This window comes from Stenella coeruleoalba, assembly GCF_951394435.1.
Source record: "Stenella coeruleoalba genome assembly, chromosome: 1".
Classification (NCBI taxonomy): Eukaryota; Metazoa; Chordata; class Mammalia; order Artiodactyla; family Delphinidae; genus Stenella; species Stenella coeruleoalba.
The window spans coordinates 158,643,126-158,669,508 of record NC_137169.1 but is presented as its reverse complement, the minus strand read 5'-3'; the positions used below and the strand labels follow the sequence as shown (position 1 = coordinate 158,669,508).

At 35.9% G+C, this 26,383-nt stretch overlaps 1 pseudogene across 1 annotated transcript in view; it reads left to right on the top strand.

Annotated features, from left to right (window-relative positions):
• Positions 1–23,774, top strand: part of LOC307177076 (casein kinase II subunit beta-like) — a 68,355-nt pseudogene extending 44,581 nt beyond the window's left edge. Inside the window, exon 3 of the transcript in view lies at positions 23,084–23,774. The product of the transcript in view is annotated as a casein kinase II subunit beta-like (transcript). The remainder of the gene's footprint in view (positions 1–23,083) is intronic.
• Positions 23,775–26,383: the final 2,609 nt, after the last annotated feature.

The following is a 26,383-nucleotide window of genomic DNA, read 5'->3' as shown; positions in this document are numbered from 1 at the left end:
TTTGGGATGATTGGTTGTCTATTCAGGTATTCCACAGATGCAGGGTATATCAAGTTGATTGTGGAGCTTTAATCCGCTGCTTCTGAGGCTGCTGGGAGAGATTTCCCTTTCTCTTCTTTGTTCTCACAGCTCACCGGGGCTCAGCTTTGGATTTGGCCCTGCCTCTGCATGTAGGTCGCTGGAGGGCGTCTGTTTTTTGCTCAGACAGGACGGGGTTAAAGGAGCCACTGATTCGATGGCTCTGGCGCACTCAGGCCGGTGGGGAGGGAGGGGCACGCGGCGCAAAGGCCGGCGTGACTTTGCATCAGCCTGAGGCCCGCCGTGCGTTCTCCCGGGGAAGTTGTCCCTGGATCCCGGGAACCTGGCAGTGGCGGGCTGCACAGGCTGCGCAGAAGAGGGGTGTGGAGAGTGACCTGTGCTCGCACACAGGCCCCTTGGTGGCGGCAGCAGCAGCCTTAGCGTCTCCCGCCCGTCTCTGGGGTCCGCGCTTTCAGCCGCGGCTCGAGCCCGTCTCTGGAGTTCCTTTAAGCAGCGTTCTTAAACCCCTCTCCTCACGCACCAGGAAACAAAGAGGGAAGAAAAAGTCTCTTGCCTCTTCGGCAGGTGCAGACTTTTCCCCGGACTCCCGGCTAGCCGTGGTGCACTAACCCCTTCAGGCTATGTTCAAGCCGCCAACCCCAGTCCTCTCCCTGCGCTCCGTCCGAAACCGAAACCCGAGCCTCAGAGCCTCAGCTCGCAGCCCCGCCTGCCCCGGCGGGTGAGCAGACAAGCCTCTTGGGCTGGTGAGTGCCGGTCGGCACCTATCCTCTGTGCGGGAATCTCCCCGCTTAGCCCTCCGCACCCGTTGCTGTGCACTCCTCCGCGGCTTCGAAGCTCCCCCCTCCGCCTCCCGCAGTCTCCGCCCGCGAAGGGGCTTCCTAGTGTGTGGAAACTTTTCCTCCTTCACAGCTCCCTCCCACTGGTGCAGGTGCCGTCCCTATTCTTTTGTCTCTGTTTTTTCTTTTTTTCTTTTGCCCTACTCAGGTACGTGGGGAGTTTCTTGCCTTTTGGGAGGTCTGAGGTCTTCTGCCAGCGTTCAGTAGGTGTTCTGTAGGAGTTGTTCCACGTGTAGATGTATTTCTGGTGTATCTGTGGGGAGGACGGTGATCTCCGCGTTTTACTCTTCCGCCATCTTCAAGGTCCCCCCTCTTCTGTACTTTTGAGGGATAAACATGCAAGCCACATATTTCAGACAACCTAGCTTTCTGAATTTCTCTTGGTTTCTGCCAATTGGAGGCACTAGATGGAATTTAGAAGGAAGAAAGAAGAAACAGAATATTACTTTGCTATTTCAGTTTCTTTCAGCACCTAGGGGCTGTGACAGTAGCAGGACCATAACGACAAAAGAAGGCATCTTGCTCATGGTCTTCTTGGCATGGAACCTCCATTCTAGGAGAAGAGCATGCAGGGGTGGAGGCAAAGAAAGGCAGACCAGCTCTACAATATACAAAAATTTATTGAATTAAATGCTCGCAAAATGGATGAATTTTATAATATTTAACCTATATTTTATAAAGCCATTTTTTTAAAGGTGATTTTAGGCAGCAGTGAATGTCAGCAACTTTGAGAGTAATTTAGCAGCAATGGTAGAGTGGGCTCCTGGCTTTTGCTTAATAGCAAAATACATTTCTAACAGTAGCAGACACAGACAGAGAGCTTACCCTTCATACTGTCAGCAGCTCTGGGGCGAAAATTGTCACATGAGCTGTAGTCTAAGGCAGTGACAGTTTCTTGATCTATGAAGAACAACCCTCCTCTTCCCTTAACGCCTTTAGCCATTCCATCACTCTAGTCACCCGTGATCAGCTATAAATTTCCCCATCCTTAAATACTGAATGGTTTTCACATCTGCCAAATGTACGCTGAATACCAAAGAAGATTTTTCTGTCACCCAAGCAATTTGTTGAGGAAGAGTTTGGAGTCAACACCTCTGAATCCACGCCCCAGATAGTCCCAGTTACCATAGTTGTCAACATCTCTGGCAAGCAGCAAAAATAATTCAAAGATGGATCGTACTTAGAAAGGAAATGATATGTGCTCTATGCGCAAAACATTTTTCTTTAAATCAGTAAACGGTCATTTCTGATAAAAAGATGGTTACAGTAAAACAAAGGAATGAAAGAAATGCTTCTCATTATTCTCACAGAATTTATAGATAATATCATCTTTATAAGTAATAAGTGAAATTTGAACAATGAGAAAAAAGTATTCCAAAGAGACTTTATAGGATGTCCAAAGAACATAGAATTGAGTTGCAAAATGTCACAATATGACAAAAAATGAAAAGCCAGTGTAGAGAATAATGCCCGTTATAGGTGGAAAAAGTTAGATGTTTATAAGTAGTTATGAGGGTGACTCAGAGAGAAAGAAAGAGAGGGAGGGAGGGAGGTGGAGCAGGGAGAGAGAAAGGGGAATGTAAACATGATCACAGAAGGAACGCTAGACTTTAAAAAGGTATATCTAACATGCATTATTGATATTTTTAAGAAGAACTAAGCAAATGAAAATATAGAAAGTCTAAAGTATAATTTTTTCAACATTTTTTCTGAAATAAAAACAAGTTGAATGTGTAGACTGAAGGGGCTCATAGATTTCCAAGAAATAATGAAACCTAACATTCATACCTACCATTCCAAATCAAAGCATATTCTGGTAAGGATGTTAAAATTCAGGTACAAAGAAAGAATCCTAGGAGTAGGAGGGGAAAAAATCATGCCCCCTACTAGTGTGAAATATCAAGATGGATTCGACATCTTCACAGTAATATTCATGCAAGGAGACAGTTTGATCAGTATCTAAAATATACTGAGAGGAAGAATACGTGATGCAAGAATTTTATAATCAGCCAAGTAATCCTTTGATTTTAGAGAAAATTTTTGAGTAAGAAGGAAAAGGTGCACGAAGTTATGCCATTTATGAATAACAAGGTCTGAAACTCCTAGGGGACAAGATTAGGCAGTGATAAAGAAAGAAAAGGGAGAAAATGGAGCTGAAATCAACTGATTAGGTGATGAGAACTAAAGGATATTTTTTATCCTTGACAGAGTAGACACCCATGCCAACCCACCCCCACTCCTGCCCAAATATGTTAAGATTAATTTTTATTTAATGAAAGTGACAGAAGCGTGAGATGGTCACATGATCAGAGCAAAGGTAGCGGGAATATTCAGCCAGCCTCCTTTGGGTTGCAGAGTCTGTTAATTTTGACTCTGTTCCCACGTGAGAACTCTTGTCTTTACGCAAAGCTCATTTTTTCTAAGCTCAAAGCTTTTTCAGAATCAAGTCACCTAACACCATTCAGAAAGAACTTTAAGCAGCATCTATGTCCTTCCTGTGAAATATTTATGAGCAACTTGGATTCTGACTTTCCTGTCAAACCCACCAAAGCCTAGTCTACATTCTCTTTTAAGGACATGATGGATGTTGGAAGTGGAAATCCTGTTTATCCCCAGCCCACATCTATCTTTCTATTTTTTCTATTTCTATAGATGATAGATAGAGAATAGAGATACAGTTAATTTCTCACTGAGCTTATTAAAAAATCTATGTTCTTACAAGATGTTACTTATATTATTTCATTTGATTTCCCCAATACTGTTAATAGTTGGCATCATAATTCCCATTTTACAGCATAGAAATTTCAATTCCATTAGGTTAAATCAATTTGTTCTAAATTACACAGAAATTCAGTTTTGTGTCTGGTATTAGAAGAATCTCTTTGTACTTCCCCACCACCCCTTACTGTAGTTGTAAAATTCACCTATTGGCAATCACATATGATAAATGATCATATGATTCCAGAGAATAAATTCCAAAGAAAAAATAAATTCCAAAGAAAAAATAATGGCTTGTTAGTTCCCTATCCCCACATCTTTAATGACAGAAATCACAGATCTTGTTCATGAGGATCACAGTTTTTGAAGTAAAATACTGGATTTTTATTTCTATTGCTATGACGGTATTATTATAGTAATACAAAAACAAGAAAAAGACAATACACAAGAAGAAGACTACACACCAATTTCCATCATAAAATAAATGTAGAAATTCTTAGCAAAATATTAATAAATAGAATTAGCAATATATAAAAATAATTATACACCATTACCAATTGATATTCATTCTCAGCATGTAAAGCCAGTTCAATATTCAAGAATTATCAACGTAATTGACCCAATCCTAAAGAAAAAAAAATTGCATGGTCATATAATTCAATGCAGAAAAAGGGTTTGACAAATTTCACAACCATTCATGTTGTAAAAACAACAAACAACAAAAAGCTCTCAGAAAAATAGGAATAGAGAATAACTTCTTCCACTTGATAAACAGCATCTATGGAAATCAAAAACAAAAAGAAAACCAAAACCAAAAATCCCAAAGTTAACATTATACTTAATGATGAAAGACTGAATTATTTCCCTCCTCAAGATCAGGAACAAGGCAAGGATATTCACTCTCACCGCACTCATTTAACATAGTATGAGGTGTTCTAGCAAGTTCAGTAAGGCAAGAAAAATAATTAAAAGACAGATATGTAGGTAAGAAAGAAATAAACTTGTCTCTATTCGCAGATGATATGATTGTATACAAACTGAAGTCTAGGAATACACATATACTCAAAAAAATACCCTTTTAGAATTAATAAGTTAAGCACGGATACAGGATATAAAACAAACATAAAATATTAATTGTAAACCTATTTGCTAGGAATTAACTATGGGCAATGAGATTTTTATAATCACTCAAAAATGAAATATAGAAATATATCCAAATAATCAAGTATTTACAAGACTTGTCATCAAAAGACTATAAAATGCTCATGAAAAAAATCAAAGAGGTTCTAAATAAATGGAAGACATTCAGTGTTTATAGATTGGAAGCTTCAGCTTGGTAACCGTTAGTTTTGCAAGGGCCATCATGACAAAATATCAAAGGCTGGGTAGCAGAAATGAAATAAATATATTTTCTCACAATCCTGGAGGCTTATTAAAGTCAACGATCAAGATGTCAGCAGGGTTTTATTTTGCCTAAGGCTTCTCTTCTCTGCTCCTAAATGGCCATCTCTTCTCTGTACCTTCAGAGTCTTCCTCTATGTGTGTCTGTCCTAATTGCAAATCAGGTTAGATTAGAGCCCATCTTAATTACCTCATTTTAATTTAAATACCTCTTTAAAGACCATATCCCAAATATAGTCACATTATCATATTGTTAAGTCTGGGGTGTTAAGACTTCTACACATAAATTTTGGGGAGAGTCAATTTAGCTCATAACAGTAAGGATTTCAATTATGCCAAAATTGATATATAATTTTAAAACTATTCTCATCAAGACATCAGCAAGAATTTTTGTATAGACCAGATTATTTAAAAATATATATGGAAAAGAACAAAGGAACTAGAAGAACAAAAAGAATTTGGAAAATGAAGAATATAGTAGAAGAAGCCAGTCTACCCAATTTTAAGCCTTATTTTTTTTCTTTATCTTTTTTTATTACTGCTTTATTTATTTATTTTGGAGTATAGTCACTTTACAATATTTTGTTAGTTTCTACTGTACAGCAAAGTGAATCAGCTATACGTATACATATATCCTCTCTTTTTTGGATTTCCTTCCCATTTAGGTCACCACAGAGCACTGAGTAGAGTTCCCTGTGCTATACAGTAGGTTCTCATTAGTTATCCATTTTATACGTAGTATCAATAGTGTATATATGTCAATTCCAATCTCCCAATTCATCCTTATACTATCTTTAGTAATCAAGACTGTGTGGTGTGAGTGGAGGAATAGACACATAGGGCAATAAAGAGAACAGAAAATTCAGAAATAAACTCATAAATATGCCCAAATGATTTTTGACAAAAGTGAAAGGAAGAATTCAATGGAGAAAAGATAGCCTTTTAAACCAATGGTACTAGAGCAATCTGATAGGTTAAAAAAAACAGGGCCTTGACTGGGCTTCCCTGGTGGCGCAGTGGTTGAGAGTCCGCCTGCTGATGCAGGGGACAAGGGTTCGTGTTCCGGTCCGGGAAGATCCCACATGCCGCGGAGCGGCTGGGCCCGTGCGCCATGGCTGCTGAGCCTGAGCGTCCGGAGCCTGTGCTCTGCAACGGGAGAGGCCACAACAGTGAGAGGCCTGCACACCGTAAAAAAAAAAAAAACAAAAAAACTGGGCCTTGACTCGTCACACATCTTACATAAAAATTAATATTCTGGTTGTGATATTGTACTATAATCTAAGATGTCGCCATTGAGAGAAACTGGGAAATGAGTACATGAGACCCCTCTGCAGTATTTCTTATTACTGCTAATGAACCTACAATTACTTCAAAATGAAACTTTTTAAAACATTTAAATAAAACATTTAAATCCTAAATAAGACCAATAGTCTGAATGTTGATTCATAGTAAAGCCTTTGTCAGTTTGGTGCTTGTGCTATCAACAGCAAGGCAGACTGCTATGATCAGGTGAAAAAAAGAGATTACTGTGTGTAGCCTCTCATCCTATAATACCCCACTTGAGTACAGACCTAAATAGAAGACAGTCCTATTTACCAATCAGCTGGGGGAACACATACTGTCTATATATATGTATATATTTCATTTTTAGGAGATTAAAGAAATTCCTAAGCTTAAAATCAACACTATAGTGCTTAGGACTCAGAAATGTTATCTGCTAACTTCACAGTTTATGAAGATCTTTCATTATGAGCTTAAGGGAAGAAAAGAAACTAATATGTAAATTAAGCAAAAGAAAGTTATAATAAAAGAAAAACAAAGAGAAAACCCAACAGAGAGGGCAATAAAATTCCAGTGGAGATCATTACAGGTACTTTTAAGAAATAAAGGTAGTAGAACATAATGATAAGCATGATTTAGAACTGAAAAATGTTGAGAATAAAAGCAGTACATGCAATTTTTAAATGGCCAATATAACCTCCAAAAATGACAGAAACTGAGGATGGAAATTATTTTCCAAATATAATTTTAAATGATTTTTTACCAACTGAGGAAATTCTTTCAGCCTAACATTCTCCCTCAAGGGGCATTTGGATTTGAACTCCTAAAGATGGGAAGATAATTGGTATTTTATTGCTCAATATGTTTGCAACCATAATGATGAAAATATTGTTTATTTACTTTCAATTCTGAGTCGATCTTCAGGCCACGGAAAGAAGATGCTATATTTAAGGATGGAATGAAAATCCAAGAGCTATGATAAAAATGTAACTTACACAAAGCAGATTGTGAAGAAAATTGGGTAGAGAAACAAGGGTATTAAAATTGTCATATAAAGTATGAAAACTGAATTAAAGGACTATAGAAAAATGATTGAGTTTAATTACATTGTTTATACTAAAGATAATTGACAGAAAAACCAAAACAATAACATAATTGACTAAAACAGTTGGAGAAGAGGACCTGAGTGAGTTAAATATTTATATTTGATATTGGGGGAATAATAAATGTTATCTGATATTAATAAATTCAGAAAATATATATTGTTTGAGAAGGGAAATAACCAAAATATAAGCAATTGTGAAGAACTTGTCTGGAGAGTAGACTTAGAAGTGAAGAAGTGATCTGACTCTGTTGATATTTAATATAAAACATTCTTTAACATGTGATTTTTTTAATGAGCATATATTACTTGATAAAACCAAATACTTTAAAACTACAACCCTACTTACTTATAGGTGATAGTGATTTATATGATAGGAAGGTGCTTATTGTTGAATTGATATGAAAAAATTTAGAATAGAAGCAATTACCAAACTAGAATCATGCATGTAAACATTTTTTCTAGCATTTTTTATGTGTTAAAATGTGTTATTTTTCTTTGCTTTATACTGTTGAATTTGAAATATCACCAACCCAAGGCTCTTTGTTTCTCCCTAGTTACTTGGCTAGCGGCTGCTTCTATTTGCAAGGACATATCATGTGAATTACAAGGAAGTAAAATAATTGGCCTTCAACTAGACTAAATTTTCACCAAGTGGATTATTGTGCCCTGATAATGCCCACAGTCTAAATGACAACACTCAAAACTCAAATGTGTTCTTAATTTAATTAATTATAATTTCCAAGTTAGGAAAATTGTGTTTTGTATAAAATATTATTTCATTAAATTAGCCACAATAAAAAATAAGAATCACCTTTCATTGGGAATATACGAGTAAGTTTCAAATAATTTTATCATGGAAAGTATTATAATAATCATTTCTAATATTTACAGTTAAGAATCTTAAAATCCTTCTGGCTTTACTTTCAAGAAAAGTCATCAGCAACATTTAAAAATGTATGCTTATGAAATAAATCATCCAATTACTCTATTTCTATGTTTAAATTCCCCAGTTCTTCTGGCAATAGAATATAAGTCACTGAAGCTTTGTTTCCAGTGGAAAGTGGCTGGTACCTCCAATCCTACCCCAGAAACCCACATTTATATAATCTGCAATAATTATCCAGGTATTTTTAGATCACTTCCATGGCTTTAATATTTACTTGTCATGTTACTTATTTTCACAGCTAGGCATCACATCACCCATCTTTACAAATAAATTTATTACAAATTAAAGGATATAATCCTTCTTCTCTGACTACTTTTCTACAATTTCTTTTTCCCAGCAACAAATATAATTAAAAATAATAATTGATCATTTGTTTTAACTTGTCAGTAGAACTTACCATTTCCTGGTAAGGACATCTTTGTTAAAATTGGATGATTTTTAAATGTGTCAAAATGATCAAGATAATAAAGGTCTTGAAATATTTGCCTTTTTGAATTTAGAAATGTAAGCTATGACAGAATACAATTTCTTTCTGTAAAACACATACAAACATGAATAACACATTTCAAATAGTTAACTGTTATTTCACAAGGATCATAAAAATTAAATAATTAGATGAGGAACTCTGTTCCATTATTCAACAGGACAATTAGTTCTATCAACATTTACAAGTTTTAAATATAGATTTATAATGCAAATATATTTATAATGTATTTTTATTTTTTATAGTGTATTTTTAAAATCTTCAATTAAAATCAGTAATCAAAAGAATTTAACATTAATGATAATAAAGCATTTATTATAATGTTTCCTTTATTCTTCAGTTATACTATTTCAATACTTTAAATACATGTTCAATTTTATTACCATATTTATGAATTAAAAATCTTAGTTTTGCTTAATGTCCTCCACTAGCAAGAAAACAAAAATTGAATGATACATTTCCATTTACTTATAACTTGAATTATTTATAAATAATTTTATTTATCAAATATAAATAACTATGATTATAAATATAAGGTTTCAAAAAATGAGAAAAACGAAGATACAGTTCATGAATTTGTGCTAATGACAGTTAATTATGCTTAAAATTTATTGTCAATTTGAACAAAAACCTATCACAAAAACAAAGTAGGACATTATATAATGATAAAAGGTCAAATCACTAGAAAGATATAACAATTACAAATATATATTCATGCAACATCAGAGCACCTAAATATATAAAACAAACACTGACAGAATTGACTAGAAAAGTAGACAGAAGTGCAATAATAGTAGATGATTTCAACGTCTCACTTTTCAGGATGGGTAGACAGTTACCTTATAGGGAACAATTTTTATGAGTTTTTCTTCTCTCCTTCCCTTATTTATTTTTGCAAATATAAAAAAAAAAGCACAAACTGTGAAATAATAAAGAAAAGAAACAGAGATGAAAGAGAGAGAAAGGGGTGGAAGGAAGGATGGAAAGAAGGAAGGAAGGAAGGGAGGGTTTCTTACACAAAAGGTGACATACTATACACAGTTTTCTGCAACTTCCTTTTATCACTTAACAATTTATACTCCAAAATATACAATATATAATCCATTTAATCCATTTTGTAGAGATCTTCCCAACTGCTTTGCACAAGTACATAGTAATCCACTGTGTAGATATATTGCAGTTTATTTAACTGTTGGATTTTGGTGTTAGAATTTTGGATTTTGGGGGTGATTTCAATTTTGTTACTAGTACCAATAATGTTACATTGAAGAACATTTGACACATGTCATTTCAAACTAATGTCAGTGTACTTTTGGATCTTTGGAACAGATTCCTGGAAGAGGGGTTGATAGATCAAAGGCCAAATACAGCTATGATTTTGTTAGATATTGATAAAATCTTCTCCATGGATGTTGTCCCATTTTACATTTTGAAAAACAAAATATTAGACTGCTTTTTCCTCCTTAGGCTCACCAACAGAGTGTTATCAAACTTTTCATATATTTCAAATCTTACAGGTGACTAATGGTTTTGGTTTTAATTAGCATTTTTCTCATTATAAAGATTAAAATATGAAATATATTTTCTAACAAACATTGTTCCATTGAAAATATGAAATCTACATTTGGATCTGAGTAGCCCAGGGACATATCCTGGGTTAATGACATAAGTGGCTATTTAGTTGTAATTAATTAGGTTAATCTGAAACCATCCATTTTACTCAGGACTGCAGTTTAAAGAGATAGGAGAAAGAAAGGCAGAACAGAAGAAAGGGAAGGAAAGATGGAAGGAAGGAAAGAAGGAAGGAAGGAAGGGAGAGAGGGAGGAAAGGAGGGAGGGAGGGAAGGAGGGGTGAATTAAGGTAGGTCTGAATTAAGACAAAAAATATATGAATAAATGGGAAAGAACTGCTTAAATCAATGTAATTACCCTTGTTTGCTTGAAATCTGTGTTATAGTTTGAAGTCTGTGCCATACCTACCTTGTTAAAAAAACACTAAATTTACCTATTTTGCTCATATTCATGTTTCTCATAAACTCTGACCAGAAATTACAAATTTTAAAGTTTTACCGCATTTCAGCAGTAAACTACGTGCATAACCTCAGAAATGGATTGATGTCTCTTGTTAATACATATTTTGTTCATCATATGCTGGGTAGGAGCTACATATTAGTATATATGCTCAAATTTTTATTGCATTTAACACACCAGAAGGGACATTATACAACTAATAAGAAGTGAAGTCCATGTTAAGTTACTTGATCAAATATGTTTCATGAAAACTGCCTAAGAACATCAAAACAATTAGTCAAACCCAAAATTCAATCTGAGTTAGCATTCATATTCAAAGATTTGAATTCAAAAGTAAGTTCAGAGACCAAATATTATATTTTGATTTGTTCTGAAGTGGCCATCTGCCCATATGAAAAAGATACTGCAACAGTTTGGCAGGCAGTTTAAAGAGCCAAAATAACTACTCTGTGCAGGTCAGGTTCACAGGCATCTGGGTGTTGACTTGGAAAGCACAAAAAGTAATAATCACAGCACGTGGTACTTTACCGAGTAGCCAGCCAAAAGTGTCTGTCTAAATAGGCAAAAATTTTAGCTGTCATAAGAATCCTTTGAGGAAACTTTATAAATACCTATCAAATTTCAAATATCGGTGGCCAACATTTTTAAAAACACAATAAAGATCTAATAAAATGTTATAGAAAAGTTATAATAATCCTGAGGTACCCATAATTTATATCCTGGCACATTTAAAAATGTTCCTTTTGTTTAAAAATGGGCTTCAAAGATATCAATAGTTTTATTTGTATATTTTATAAATATTTGTGTGTTAGTCAATAGTCTGATTTTTAATTGTTTAAAGCAAATCCAATGCCACAAAGAGCTACTTTAGTCATGCCTTGCAGGAGTTCAAGGGGAATACCCTCTATCTTCACCCCTCTGCCCCTCCCCTACCTTCAAGTCTTCTCCTCACAGGTCTCTGCCTGGGAACTGTGGACCTTTGCTGCTCCTTTTCTTGGAAGAGTGGCTGTTGAAAGGAGTTAAATATGGCTCTTGGGTAGTAAGTAAGTCTGGGTTGGAGGGCCATGAAGAAGGGTCAGCAAGAGGACAATCTCCCTTGGCGTCCGGAACTTGTAGAATAGCCTGCAATAGAGTGGACCGCCAGCTGAGCTCCTTGAAGTGAGAGCTACAGGCTGGCAGGGAGAAGGGTGACCCCAGTGTCAACCAAGAAAAGTTAGATATGGCTGCACTTCAGAGAGCTCACCAACCAGGTGATGGTCACCAATAACAGCAGGAGGATGTTCCCAGTGCTGAAATTGAGTATGTCTGGCCTGGACCCGAACACCATGTGTTGTTTTATCTTGGATTTTGTGATGGAGAGCAACCACTTCTGGAAGTGTGTGAACAGAGAGTGGGTGCCTGGGGGGTCAGTCCAATTCATATGTGCATATTGAACTCCTTACATAAATAAAAGCTCTAAATTCATATAGTATGAGTTGAGGGTCTACAGGGGATGACTACCAGCCACGGCATTCTCAAGACTCGATGCATATCTGTCAAGGCTTACCAGAAAGAGATTACAGCTCTTAAAACTAAATAAAACTGATTTGCAAGGGCTTGCTGTGACGCAAAAAGAAGCAGGGACCACAAAGATAAGATGGAAGAACCCAGAGACAAACAGCAACCTGGGTATTACTAATGGAAGTAGCTTATCCCTGGACTCAGTTCCTTCTACCTTCTGTCAACCCCCATCCTCAGTTTGGAGGTCCTGTCTCACTTTTCTCCACCCATGGCTGTGAAAAATGCTCTATGCTGAGGAACCACAGTTCACACATCCCTGTCCCTGTCCTCAAAGCTGTGCCTAGGACTCCTCCCCACTTGGACAAGCTCATACTTAGCCCATACACTCATTGGAAAAATTCTCCAACCTATTCTGACAATTCATTTGCAAGTTGTCCATGATCTGATCCCATGAACTTAGCCCAGCCTCAGCATGTGTGTACATACTATCATGTTACTCCTGAGCACAACAGGACTGCATCAGTACCCCAACCTGTGGTCAGCTAGCAGAGCACCTTCACACCAGGGTCTCAGACAGCATAGCTACCTAATGGGCTGGGAGTTCAGACCTTCCCAGTGAACACTATCTTACCCAAATAATCTCAAGTCCCTTCTCCTCAGGATTCTCACTCTATAAGAACCATGTCGTGGCCACAGATATTCCTGACAGCCAATATCACACCTTGGCCTCATAACCTCATGGATATCCCTGTCACCACCTTCCATGTAAACCAAAGCCTTTTCTTAAAATATACACTATTTTTTTTATGTCTACCAGTTTTACTCAGGATTTGATCTAGGTACAAAATGACAGTCTCATAGGTCAAGAAAGAAAAAAAAATCTTATTAACTTCACTTTAAAATATGAAAAGGAATATATGTCCTGTTGTTCATCGAAAAAATAACCCCACCCATCATCTGCAACACAAGTGTAGTCCTATGTTGTGTTTATATGCTACAGATGAATTTAAGTATGGAAACAAAACTCAGTTGGACTGTTAAATCACCATTACTTGATCATAATAAAATTTTGTTTGCTAAGATCCAGAAACTTATTTTTTTGTGTCTCTTACAGAATATAGAAGATTTGACACACTAGAATTAATAAACTCAATTCATCTTATTTAGTGAAATAAAAAGCATACTTTCAATTGCATTCCTTGTTTCTTCAGAGTAGTTTTCAGGTCCCTTTTGTGACAGCTATCATACTTATAGTTAAGCTGTTAGGGACAAAATAATAAATTCATAGTTGAGGACAACAGATTTTAACTGCAATGGAAATTTCACTGTTCTGCCCAATAGAATGTGTTTATTTTGAGCATATGTAATTGCCTCTTGTATTGTTAAACATACAATGGCAATATTTTTCTTCTGAAAAAAATAGCCAAAGACAATGAGCAAAACATTTTCTGCATAATAAAGGCAATATGCAAAAAAAAAAAAAAAGAAAGAAACAACAACAGCAAAAAACTAAATACAGTTCTAAAAAGATCTAGTGAGAGGATTCAGTACTAGAAATTAGTGAAAAACATAATCCACTAAAATTTTCAAAATTTACATAGCTCAAATTCTCGTCTTTTGCTAACTTACTGTGCATCTAGAAATATTTACTTTGGAAAATGTTGAGCAAACTTCTTTTGCCCAGAATGAAAAACTTTAAAGTTTAAGATGGATTACACAAAAGAACACATGCTTTCCTTTTCAAAGGAGAGTGATTTTTTTTTTTTTTTGGGGGCGGTACACAGGCCTCTCACTTTTGCAGCTTCTCCCGTTGTGGAGCACAGGCTTTGGACACGCAGGCTCAGTGGCCATGGCTCACGGGCCTAGCCACTCCACGGCATGTGGGATCTTCCCGGACCGTGGCACGAACCCGTGTTCCCTGCATCGGCAGGCGGACTCTCAACCACTGTGCCACCAGGGAAGCCCTAAAGGAAAGTGATCTTAAGAGCTTATAATTACTTAGTAAAGGTTTTCTGAAGATCAAATGCTTTTTAAATGCCCCTTTTTTGGTAATCTCTAAATTAATTGGAAGCATGTAAAATTGTTCTAAATTAATGATAAAAAATCAACTTCATATTTTTTAACTGACTCTTTTAAGTTTTATATTAACAAATTGTAGCTCATGATATACCTTAAAATATTGTGATAAAGTATCCAGATTAAGTTCATCCAAAGAAGAGATAATGCATTTCTACATTTGTTTGTGATAATTGGAGCAAAGACTGTATTAAACTAAATAATGACACTTTGACAGTGTAAAGATGCAAATGTACATGAAAGTAATATTTTTCCAATGGTGAGAAGATGTATTTTATACTAGACCTGACTTAAGTCTTTTGCACAGAATATTTCTTTGTCTGGAAATGGCTTTCCCCACATAATCGCCTGGCTTACTCCTTCAATTTCATTCCTCACAGAGGCCACACCTGACCACTCCACATCAACTGCCCCAATGTACTATGAAAACTCTTGGTCTGTTAGATTTTTTTCATAACACGAATTTTTATCTACTATGTTTATTCTTTTATTTTCCAAATATTTTATTGATTGCCCCCTTGCCCCTGTCAGAATTCAAGTTCCTCAAGTGTAAGGACTCAAGTTTTTCTTGCTAGTTGATCAGTCCCCAAGACCTAGAATCATTTTTGGAAAATAGGAGCCCAGTACATATGTGTCAAAAAAACACTCAATAACCTAGGAGGAATTTCAGGAAAACTTTTGTTGTCATAATCACATAAAAATACATAATGTCTATAAAACAGCAATAACTAATTAGATGGGAAGAACAGGCTGGAATGAGAAAGGAATAATGAGGCAAAAATGGGTTTAGGTGAGATTAAAAAATACTGCTAAGAAAGTAAAAAACAAAATCTAAAAATTACAGCCACATTAGAGGCCCTAAGACAACAAGAAACATTAATATGATTATAAATGTCACAGCAATAATCCTTTTTTTGGTTAAATTCCTGAATCAAAAGCAAAGTATAAAGTCTGAGTTTTAAAGATGCAATAACTACATGTACACAGAGAGAAACAAATTACCCAAATGTTTGATAAAAATGTTAAAAAAAATTATATACAAAAACTATTTAAAAAGTGATGAAGAATGAAAGAAATGTCAATTGACATTTACAAATATACCAGTCTAAATTAGGGATATGATTAGTCTGAAACCATTGAGTGTTAGAAAAAAATGATAAGAAGGTAAAAAAGAAGTTAATAAGAAATCAATGATAGTATGAAAAAGGAAAAAATTTCAACATAACAAGAAGGTAATAGAAAAAGGAAATTGAGGTCATTTAACTACTAAACTGTAGACTGTTCTTTCTATGTAACTATGTTCTCACTCTATCCACTTTCTGTCTCCTATTTTTCCAACATACTTTGGACATTTTAAAATAAATTGCAACACACTTGAAAACAGATAAATTATAAGGGTTTACATCACATTTTCTTACCACAATGTTATAAAACTAGTAATTATAACAAAATGTGATAAAATATTTTGAAGTTAAAACACACATTTCTGAAAGTTTGTGTAAATAGGAAAATAAAAGCTGAGGTTTTAGATTTCTTATAAATATCAAAGTAAATTATGTACCTCAAAACTCAAGCACAGGGGAGGAGTCAAGATGGCAGTGTGGGAACACACAGAGTTAGCTTCTCCCCACAACTAGGGTGTCTGTCAGCCACTGGTAGGGGACTCTGACCCCCAAGGAGACAGGAGGAACCTCAGAGTGAACGAGTAGGATGTAGGCAGACCGATGGGGGAGAAGTGGAGCCCAGACAGCATAGGCGTCCCTTGGGCTGGGGAGCATGCTGAGTTCCCAAGCCAATTCCCCCTCCCCTCAAAGCCCCATCCAGGCCGCATGGGTCCTGGGGACATAGGAGGGAGGCTGGGGAGATCAGGAGTGGCAGATAGGAGGGGCCATCCACGAGGATCAGGAGAGGAGCAGAGGGTGATTACCCTACTCACTTGGGCACAGGGAGCCTGCTGAGCTCCCAGGCTGGTCCCCTGCCCTCCAAGGCCCCCTTTTCCCCCTACCATATTGGTCCTGGGGACATAGGAGAGAGGCCTGGGAGATCAGAGAGGCAGGCAGGAGGGACCCTCCCAGACCCCAGACCAGAGGAGCAGGAGAGGAGAGGAGGGCATTTGCTCTGCCCCTGCTGGGTTCCCAGGTGAGGTCCCCTACCCTCTGAGACCAGGGATGGGTGGCACGCCTGGGTTCCTACTGTTCCTTGAGTATAAGCCCCATCCCCCACAGCCCTCAGGACATTTTCCAGCCTTGTGGGTCCTGAGCATCGGCCCCAACACCACCCAAACCTCACCCTTGCTTAGGTCTCACTCTCCACAGTCAAGGCCTTCCCTCCCTCACCTTTTTTTTTTCCTTTTCCCTCTTCCTCTTTTTTACTATAGGGTACTGATGTACACTCCAGTTGTTGATTCATATATATTTTTATTTTTACATTCTTTCTAATAAGTCTGTTAGTTTCCTAGTCTAATTTTATTTTTACTTTGTTACTCTTCTTTTTTTTTCTCTTTTTTTTTGCTGCCCCACATGGCTTGTGGGATCTTGATTCATGACCTTGGGGTCGGGCGGAAGCTCTTGCAATGGGAGCTCCGAGTCTGAACCACTGGACTAACAGAGAACCTCAGACTCCAGGGAATATTCTTCAGAGTGAGGTCTCCCAGAGGTCCTCATCTCAGCACAAAGACCATCTCTACTCAATAGTCTACAAACTCTAGTGTTGGAAGCCTTGGGCCAAACAACCAGTAAAACAGGAACACAACCTACTCATTAAAAAAAAAAAATGAGTTGGCAAAAAAATATGTCACAGTTGAAGGAGCAAGGTAAAAACCTACAAGACCAAGTAAATGAAAAGGAAATAGGCAATCTACCTGAAAAAGAATTCAGAGTAATGATAGCAAAGATGATTCAGAATCTCAGAAATAGAATGGAAGCACGGATTGAGAAAATACAAGAAGTGTTTAACAAAGACCTAGAAGAACTAAAGAACAAACAGAGATGAACAACACAATAACTGAAATGAAAAATACACTAGAAGGAATCAGTAAAAGAATAGCGGAAGCAGAAGAACGAATAAGTGAGCTGGAAGGCAAAATGGTGGAAATAACTGCTGAGGAGAAAAATAAAGAAAAAAAGAATGAAAAGAATTGAAGACAATCTCAGAGGCCACTGGGACAATACTAAATGCACCAACATTCAAATTATAGGCGTCCCAGAAGAAGAGAAAAACAAATGGTCTGAGAAAATATTTGAAGAGATTATAGTGGAAAACTTCCTTAACATGGGAAAAGAAAGAGTCACCCAAATCCGGGAAGCACAGAGAGTCCCAATACAGGATAAAACCTAGGAAAAATACACCAGTACACATATTCATCAAATTAACAAAAATTAAATGCAAAGAAAAATATTAAAAACAGCAAGAGAAAAACAAAAAAATAATATACAAAGAAATTCCCATAAGGGTATCAGCTGATTTTTCAGTGGAAACCCTGCAAGCTAGAAGGGAGTGGCAGGATATACTTAAAGTGATGAAAGAAAAAAACGTACAACCAAGATTACTGTACCCAGCAAGGATTTAACTCAGGTTTGATGGAAAAGTCAAAAACTTTTCAGACAAACCAAAGCTTAGAGAATTCAGCACCATGAAAACAGTTTACAACAAATGCTAAAGAAACTTCCCTAAGCAGGAAACACAAAGAGAAGAAAAAGACCCACAAAAACAAACCGAAAACAATTAAGAAAATGGTAATAGGAACATACATATCGATAATAACCTTGAAAGTAAATAAACTAAATGCCGCAACCAAATGACACAGACTGGCTGAATGGATACAAAAAAAGACCCATATATATGCTGTCTACAAGAGACCTAATTCAGTCCTAGGGACACATACAGACTGAAAGTGAAGGGATGGAAATATATATTCCATGCAAATGGAAATCAAAAGAAAGCTGGAGTAGCAATACTTGTATCAGATAAAATAGACTTTAAAATAAAGACTTTTACAAGAGATAAGGAGGGACATTACATAATAATCAAAGGATCAGTCCAAAAAGAAGATATAACAATTATAAATGTTTATGCACCCAACATAGGAGCACTTCAATACATAAGGCAAATGCTAACAACCATGAAAGGAAAAATTGACAGTAACAAAAGAATAGTAGGGGACTTTAACACCTCACTTACACCAATGGACAGATTATCCAGACAGAAAATTAATAAGGAAACACAAACTTTAAATGACATAATAGACCACATAGATCTAATTGATATTTATAGAACATTCTACCCAAGAGTGATGGAATACACTTTATTCTCAAGTACTCATGGAACATTCTCCAGGATAGCTCACATCTTGGGTCACAAATCAAGCCTCGGTAAATTTAAGAAAATTGAAACCTATTAAGCATTTTTTCTGACCACAACACTATGAGATTGGAAATCAATTACAGGAAAAAACCTGTAAAAAACACAAAAAAACATGGAAGTTAAACAGTGCGCTCCTAAATAACCAAGAGATCACTGAAGAAATCAAAGAAGAAATAAAAAATACATAGAAACAAATGACAATGAAAACACAATGACCCAAAACCTACGCATCACAGCAAAAGCAGTTCTAAGAGGGAAGTTTACAGCAATTCAATCTCACCTCAAGAAACAAGAAAAATCTCACATAAACAATCTAATGTTACTTTTAAGACAACTAAAGAAAGAAAACCCAAAGTCAGAGGAAGGAAAGAAATCATAAAGATCAGAGCAGAAATAAATGAAATAGAAATGAAGAAAACAATAGCAAAGATCAATAAAACTAAAAGCTGGTTCTTTGAGAAGATAAACAAAATCGATAAACCCTTAGACAGAATCATCAAGAAAAAGAAGGAGAGGACACAAATCAATAAAATTAGAAATGAAAAAGGAGAAATCACAACAGACACTGCAGAAATACAAAGGATTATAAGAGACTACTACAAACAACCATATGCCAATAAAATGGACAACCATGAAGAAATGGACAAATTCTTTGAAAGGGACAATTTTCCAAGACTGAACCAGGAAGAATTAGAAAATATGAACAGACCTATCACAAGTAATGAAATTGAAACCATAATTAAAAATCTTCCAACAAAAAAATGTCCAGGACAAGATGGCTTCTCACGCGAATTCTATCAAACATTTAGAGAAGAGCACATTTAGAGAAGAGCAAACACCAATCCTTCTCAAACTCTTCTAAAAAATTGCTGAGGGAGAAACACTCCCAAATTCATTATACAAAGCTACCAACACCCTGATACCAAAACCAGAAAAAGGTATCACAAAAAATGAAAACTACAGGCCAATATCACTGATGAACAGAGATGTAAAAATCCTGAACAAAACACTAGCAAACAGAATCCAACAGCACATTAAAAGGATCACACACCATGATCAAGTGGAATTTATCCCAGGGATGCAAGGATTCTTCAATATATGCAAATCAATCAATGTGATACACCACATTAACAATTTAAGGAATAAAAACAATATGATCATCTCAGTAGATGCAGAAAAAACTTCTGATAAAATTCAACACCAGTTTATTATAAAAACCCTCAGGAAAGTGGGCATAGAGGGAACCTACCTCAACATAATAAAGTCCATATATGACAAACCCACAGCAAGCATCATACTCAATGGTGAAAAACTGAAAGCATTTCCACTAGGATCAAGAACAAGAGAAGGATGTCCACTCTCGCCACTCTTATTCAACATAGTTTTGCAAGTCTTAGCCATGGCAATCAGAGAAAAAAAAGAAATAAAAGGAATACAAATTGGAAAAATAAGGATTCAAACCATCACTATTTGCTGATGACATGATGCTATACATAGAAAATCCTAAAGATACCACCAGGAAACTACTAGAACTAATCAATGAGTTTGATAAAGTTGCAGGATACAAAATTAATGCACAGAAATCTCTGGCATTCCTACACACCACCAACAAAAAATCAGAAAGAGAAATTAAGGAAACACTCCCATTTACTATTGCAGCAAAAAGAATAAAATACCTAGGAATAAACCTGCCTAAGGAGGCAAAAGACTTGTACTCAGAAAACTATAAAACACTGATGAAAGAAACCAAAGATGACAAAAAACAGATGGAGAAATATACCATGTTCTTGGATTGGAAGAATCAATATTGTGAAAATGACTATATAGCCTAAAGCAATCTACAGATTCAGTGTAATCCCTATCAAACTACCAATGGCATTCTTCACAGAAATGGAACAAAAAATCTTACAATTCATATGGAAACACAAAAGATCCTGAATAGCCAAAGCAATCTTGAGAAAAAAAAATGGAGTTGGAGGAATTAGCCTCCCCGACTTCAAACTATACCACAAAGCTACAGTAATCAAGACAGCAAGGTACTGGAACAAAAACAAATATAGATCAATGGTACAGGACAGAATGACCAGAGATAAATCCATGCACATATGGACACCTGTTTTATGACAAAGGAGGCAAGAACATACAATGGAGAAAAGACACCCTCTTCAAAAAGTGGTGCTGGGAAAACTGGAGAACTACATGTAAAAGAATGAAATTAGAACACTACCTAACACCATACACAAAAATAAACTCCAAATGGATTAATGACTTAAATGTAAGACCAGACACTATAAAACTTTTGGAGGAAAACATAGGAAAAACACTCTGACATAAACCACAGGAAGAACTTTTTTGACCCACCTCCTAGTGTAACAGAAATAAAAACAAAAATAAACAAATGGGACTTAATTAAACTTAAAAGCTTTTGCACAACAAAGGAAACCATAAACAAGACAAAAAGACAACCCTCTGAATGGGAGAAAATATTTGCAAATAAAACAACAAAGGATTAATCTCCAAAATATACAAATAGCTCATGCAGCTCAATATCAAACAAACAAACAATTCAGTTAAAAAGTGGGCAGAAGACCTAAATAGACATTTCACCAAGGAAGACATACAGTTGGCCAAAAGGCACATGAAAAGATGCTCAACATCACTAATTATTAGAGAAATGCAAATCAAAACTACAATGAGGTATCACCTCACGCCAGTCAGAATGGCCATTATCAAAAAATCTAGAAACAATAAATGCTGGAAAGGGTGTGGTGAAAAGGGAGCCCTCCTGCACTGTTGGTGGGAATGTAAATTGATCCAACCACTATGGAAAACAGTATGGAGGGTCCTTAAAGAACTAAAAAAAGAACTACCATATGACCTAGCAACCCCACTACTGGGCATATACTCTGAGAGAACCATAATTCAAAAAGAGACATGCACCCCAATGTTCATTGCAGCACTATTTACAATAACCAGGACATGGAACCAACCTAAGTGTCCATCGACAGAGGAATGGATAAAGAAGATGTGGCACATATATACAATGGAATATTACTCAGCCATAAAAAGGAACTAAACTGAGTTATTTGTAGTGAGGTGGGTGGACCTAGAGTCTGTCATAGAGAGTGAAGTATGTCACCATATGTTAATGCATATATATGGAATCTAAAAAAAATGGTACTGATGAACCTAGTTGCAGGGCAGGAATAAAGAGGTAGACATAGAAAATGGACTTGATGACATGGGGTGGGAGGGGGAAGCTGGGGCAAAGTGAGAGTAGCATTGATGTATATACACTCCCGAATGTAAAATAGTTGGCTGGTGGGAAGAAGCAGCATAGCACAGGGAGATCAGCTCGGTGCTTTGAGGTGACCTAGAAGGGTGGGATAGGGAGGATGGGAGGGAGGCTTAAGAGGGAGGGGATATGGGGACATGTGTATGCATACGGCTGATTTGCTTTGTTGTGCAACAGAAACTAATATGGTATTGTGAAGCAATTATACTCCAATAGAGATGTACTAAAAAAAAATGGTATCAATAGAAAAAAAACCCTCAAGCATAAGGACAGTTTGAAAAACTGCAGTATTTACAAAAGCTGAAGATACACAGTTCCAAAGATAATCAGCTCCACTCCTATATATATACCTAAACCCAACAGGAGTGCATTCATAAGTTCACTGAAAGGCATGCACTAGAATATTCATTATAGCATTATTTGTAAGCCCAAACTGGGTGCTACCCACATAAATATCCACTCATAGGAGAAGCCGTAAAAATTGTGGAATACTCACACAATGGGAATTGATCGTCTATAATGTGCATAATGCATAATTTATCAATACTAAGTACAAAAAAAGACAGGACGAATCTCTGGTTTTAGAAGTCATGAGAGCAGTTAAGTGGAACAATTTTTACTGAGATGAGAATGTGCTAGGTTATTGGTATTCTGTTTTTGATCTGAGTCTGACTAAGCAGGTATCTTCTGACATGTGAAATCAATCCATTGAGCTGAACTCTTTTGATGTGGTTACTAGTCTTTACCGATACTATGTTCAATAAACACTTAAAAGTACATAGAAATTAAAAATATCATTCCCATTATATTTTTATTTATTAATTCATTAAAATAAGTAGAAACACATTTTAATCATGACATGCTTTGCAAAACAAAAGAAAAAAAAGACCCCTAACTTTCAAAGACTTTTATGATCACTCAAGAAAGCAAAATTACAGAGACAAAGAAACATCAGGAAATCAGTAAGGAAAAATAAATGACAAATTTTAAAAAATGATTTAAACATCAGGAAGTGTTATTTATACTGGTTCTGTGGGCTCCATGACTATGAATTCTTCTGTGAAGTGGATGAAGACTCCATCCAGGGCAAATTTAATCTCAGTCAACTCAATGAGCAGGTGTCTCACTGTAGACAAGCTCTAGACATGATCTTGGACCTGGAGCCTGATGAACAGCTGGAAGACAACCCCAACCAGAGAACCCTGATTAAGCAGTCAGCCAAGATGCTGTATGGGTTCACCCGGACCACCTATATCCTCACAAACCATGGCACCACCCAGATGTTGGAAAAGTACCAGCAGGGAGAATTCGGCTACTGCCCCACGTGCACTGTGAGAACAAGCCAATGCTTTCCAATAGCCTTTCTGACACCCCAGGTGAGGCCCTGGTGAAGCTCTACTGCCCCAAGTGCATGGACAATTCCACACCTAAGACACCATCGAGGCAGCACCACACAGAAGGCCCCTACTTGGGTACCAGTTTCCCTCACATTGCTCTTCATGGTGCATGCTGAATGCCGGCCCAAGCAGCCCACTAACCAGTTTATGTCCAAAGTGTACAGTTGCAAGATCCATCCACTGTCCTACCAGGTGCAGTTCCAAGCTGCCAGCAACTTTGAGTCTGTCAAGACCGTTCACTTATTACCAACCCCACCTGTCACTCTGTCTTTGACAGTTCCAGTCCTCCCCTGCCACCTTTAAGGAAATCTCTATGGTTTATATTTTAAATTAGAAGAGTCATTATTGTGATGTGAATATGAAATAAAGTAGAAAAAAGGCAAAAGTAAGCATTTACTCAAAATTTATATAAAATCTTGCCAGATCTCTTCAGGAAAAATATTTTAGAGCTTGATGACTCCTAATATAAATGTTGTAAAATCATAAGGTATTTTGAAAATAATTCTATGGTAATTTATTTAATTACTAAATAAAATTCATTATTTATATTAAGATACATTAGCATCATTGATTAATGTATGAGAAGAATACTGAATAGTACCATAATAATGAAGAAATTTTTAAAAAGATCTGCAAGAACTACCATGTTGAAAGGTACAAAAATCACAGGTCTTTAGAAAGGAAATTTTCATATACCTAAAATCAACTAATTCTCATATTATTTAAATAGTTCTGGGCTATAAGTTGAAATGGACTTTGCTGTGTCAAACCACAGACTGACTCGCATTATTTTAAAAAAAGCAAATCTCAAATATCACTAGTAAATAGCAATTAAATCTTAAGAGAGAATATATTTTTATACTTGGTAAAATAAATTCAATGTTTAATAAAATTCAAAGAAAGCATAAGTACCAACAGACGTATCTAAACATGACAAGAATGTGTATCTCAATCCACCTATATTTCAAAATGTTCTGGAAATTAATTTAATAGATTTATGATTATAAATGTGAAAAGAAGCTAAAATTTAGGTATATGATCTAGCAACTACTATAATGTACTATAAAACCTTTTATTTTGCCCTTGGAATAGAGAGTCAAGTCAAAAATAATGAATAATCCAATGAAATCAGAGTGTATACAAAATTTATGAACATCAGTGGGGAGAGATTGGATGACACATTAAATTGAGAATTGGCTAATTATGTCAAGTTGGGTTGATATAAAACATCTCTTAGTTGGAGAACTGAAATTCCAATCCCATCTCAGTGGAAAAAATCAAGATGCCTATTTGGAGAGTGTTCTTAGCCATCAAAATCTAGTTAGGCTAATTCAATGACTAATGATAACACCATACTTCTATGTGAGTGACAACAAATATAGACATTGTAATATTCATATTCTTCTCAGTATATTATTTTGTTAAGCACTGCATGTTGTTCTAGTTTTTTTTTTCATATTATAAGTGTTAGTTTTTGTTAATTTGATCTTTCTACACCTATCTATCCTTGAGGTGCTTGGATTTATCCTGTAGATACTGTGTTGGAATCATGTTAGCCACCTCAGGGTCAGATATTATGAAACATTTTTGTAATCCACAATGGAGACTTTGTAACAAGCTACAGCAGTGGGGAGAAGCAATTTATTTAAGTATAAGGTATAAATGAGGCAGCAAAATAATAACATTAAAATTCAAACAAGACCCTTTCAAATAGGCATATTTGTTGAAAATATTTAATCTAAGAGGCAAGTAGACAGACGAGTAAGGACAAGGAGCAGAAAACTATGGTGTCTTGGAAAACCATTTCCATGTGAAAACTGAATACTGTCAGCACCAAGTTCTTTCATGTAGTCTTGAATTCAACTGTAATTGAAGCACAGATCATAAATGAGAAAGGTTTTTCAATCTGACACCCTTAGAGGAAAAAAGTGACAAATGTAATTTTCAGATTGCAAAGCATTAGTTTATCATTGCACTTTGTTGTGAAGATATAGAGCAAAGTTGGAGAATATTTATATACCACATCCTAATGACACATGGAATAAGAAAGTTGAGCTCATCATTCTGAAACTTAATATCTCTTTTGTTTACTAAAAAAAGCAAAAAGCAAAACTGTGATAATCGATATTTTTCACTTATATCTAGGGATAGTTATATTAAGCATGGTGTTTGTAATAAGAAGCTGCTGTTGCTCAAATGGATATTGCAACATATTTTTCTTGTCTACTCAAATTTATAATCTACGTTAAACAGAATATTTAGCTTACCAACTTACTCTAATTATCCATACGTGTACCCCAGTTACCATGTTTTAATTAATGTGAACATTATATAAATTATATAAATCATCTTGAGTTATGAAAAACTTTTAAAACTATCTTTCTAGCATATTGTTAAGATAAAATTAAAATTTTATTTACAGTCAATTCACTTAAAAACATTTTATCTGAAGCTTTTGGGTGGAAAGAAAAAGTGTTTACCGTTACCTGTACCCTCAGAAGGATTGACTGAGTCTCTTAGTATCAAATAACATATACATAAAGTATGAGATAACTTGTTTCTTAATCATATGCATTAGGAAGTATATACTGCCTTGTTAAATAAGGGTTTGAAAACTCTTATTCTGATGCTTTCTAGTTTCATAATCTTGAGAAAACATACCTAATCTGTATTAAACTCAATTTATTAATCTGTGACGTTGACAAACATTGAGTGACTCCTCATAGATTAATTGAAGAGATTAAATAACATAAGCCACATAAAGTATACTACTATACATAGAAAATGATCAAAGTGTATTGACTATTACTGATATTAATTTAATGTAAGTAAGTGTATTTGGTAATTCCACCCAAACAATCTCTCTATAGTGCTCCTGGCTTCTGGGATATTATGGAGCTATTTTCACTAAA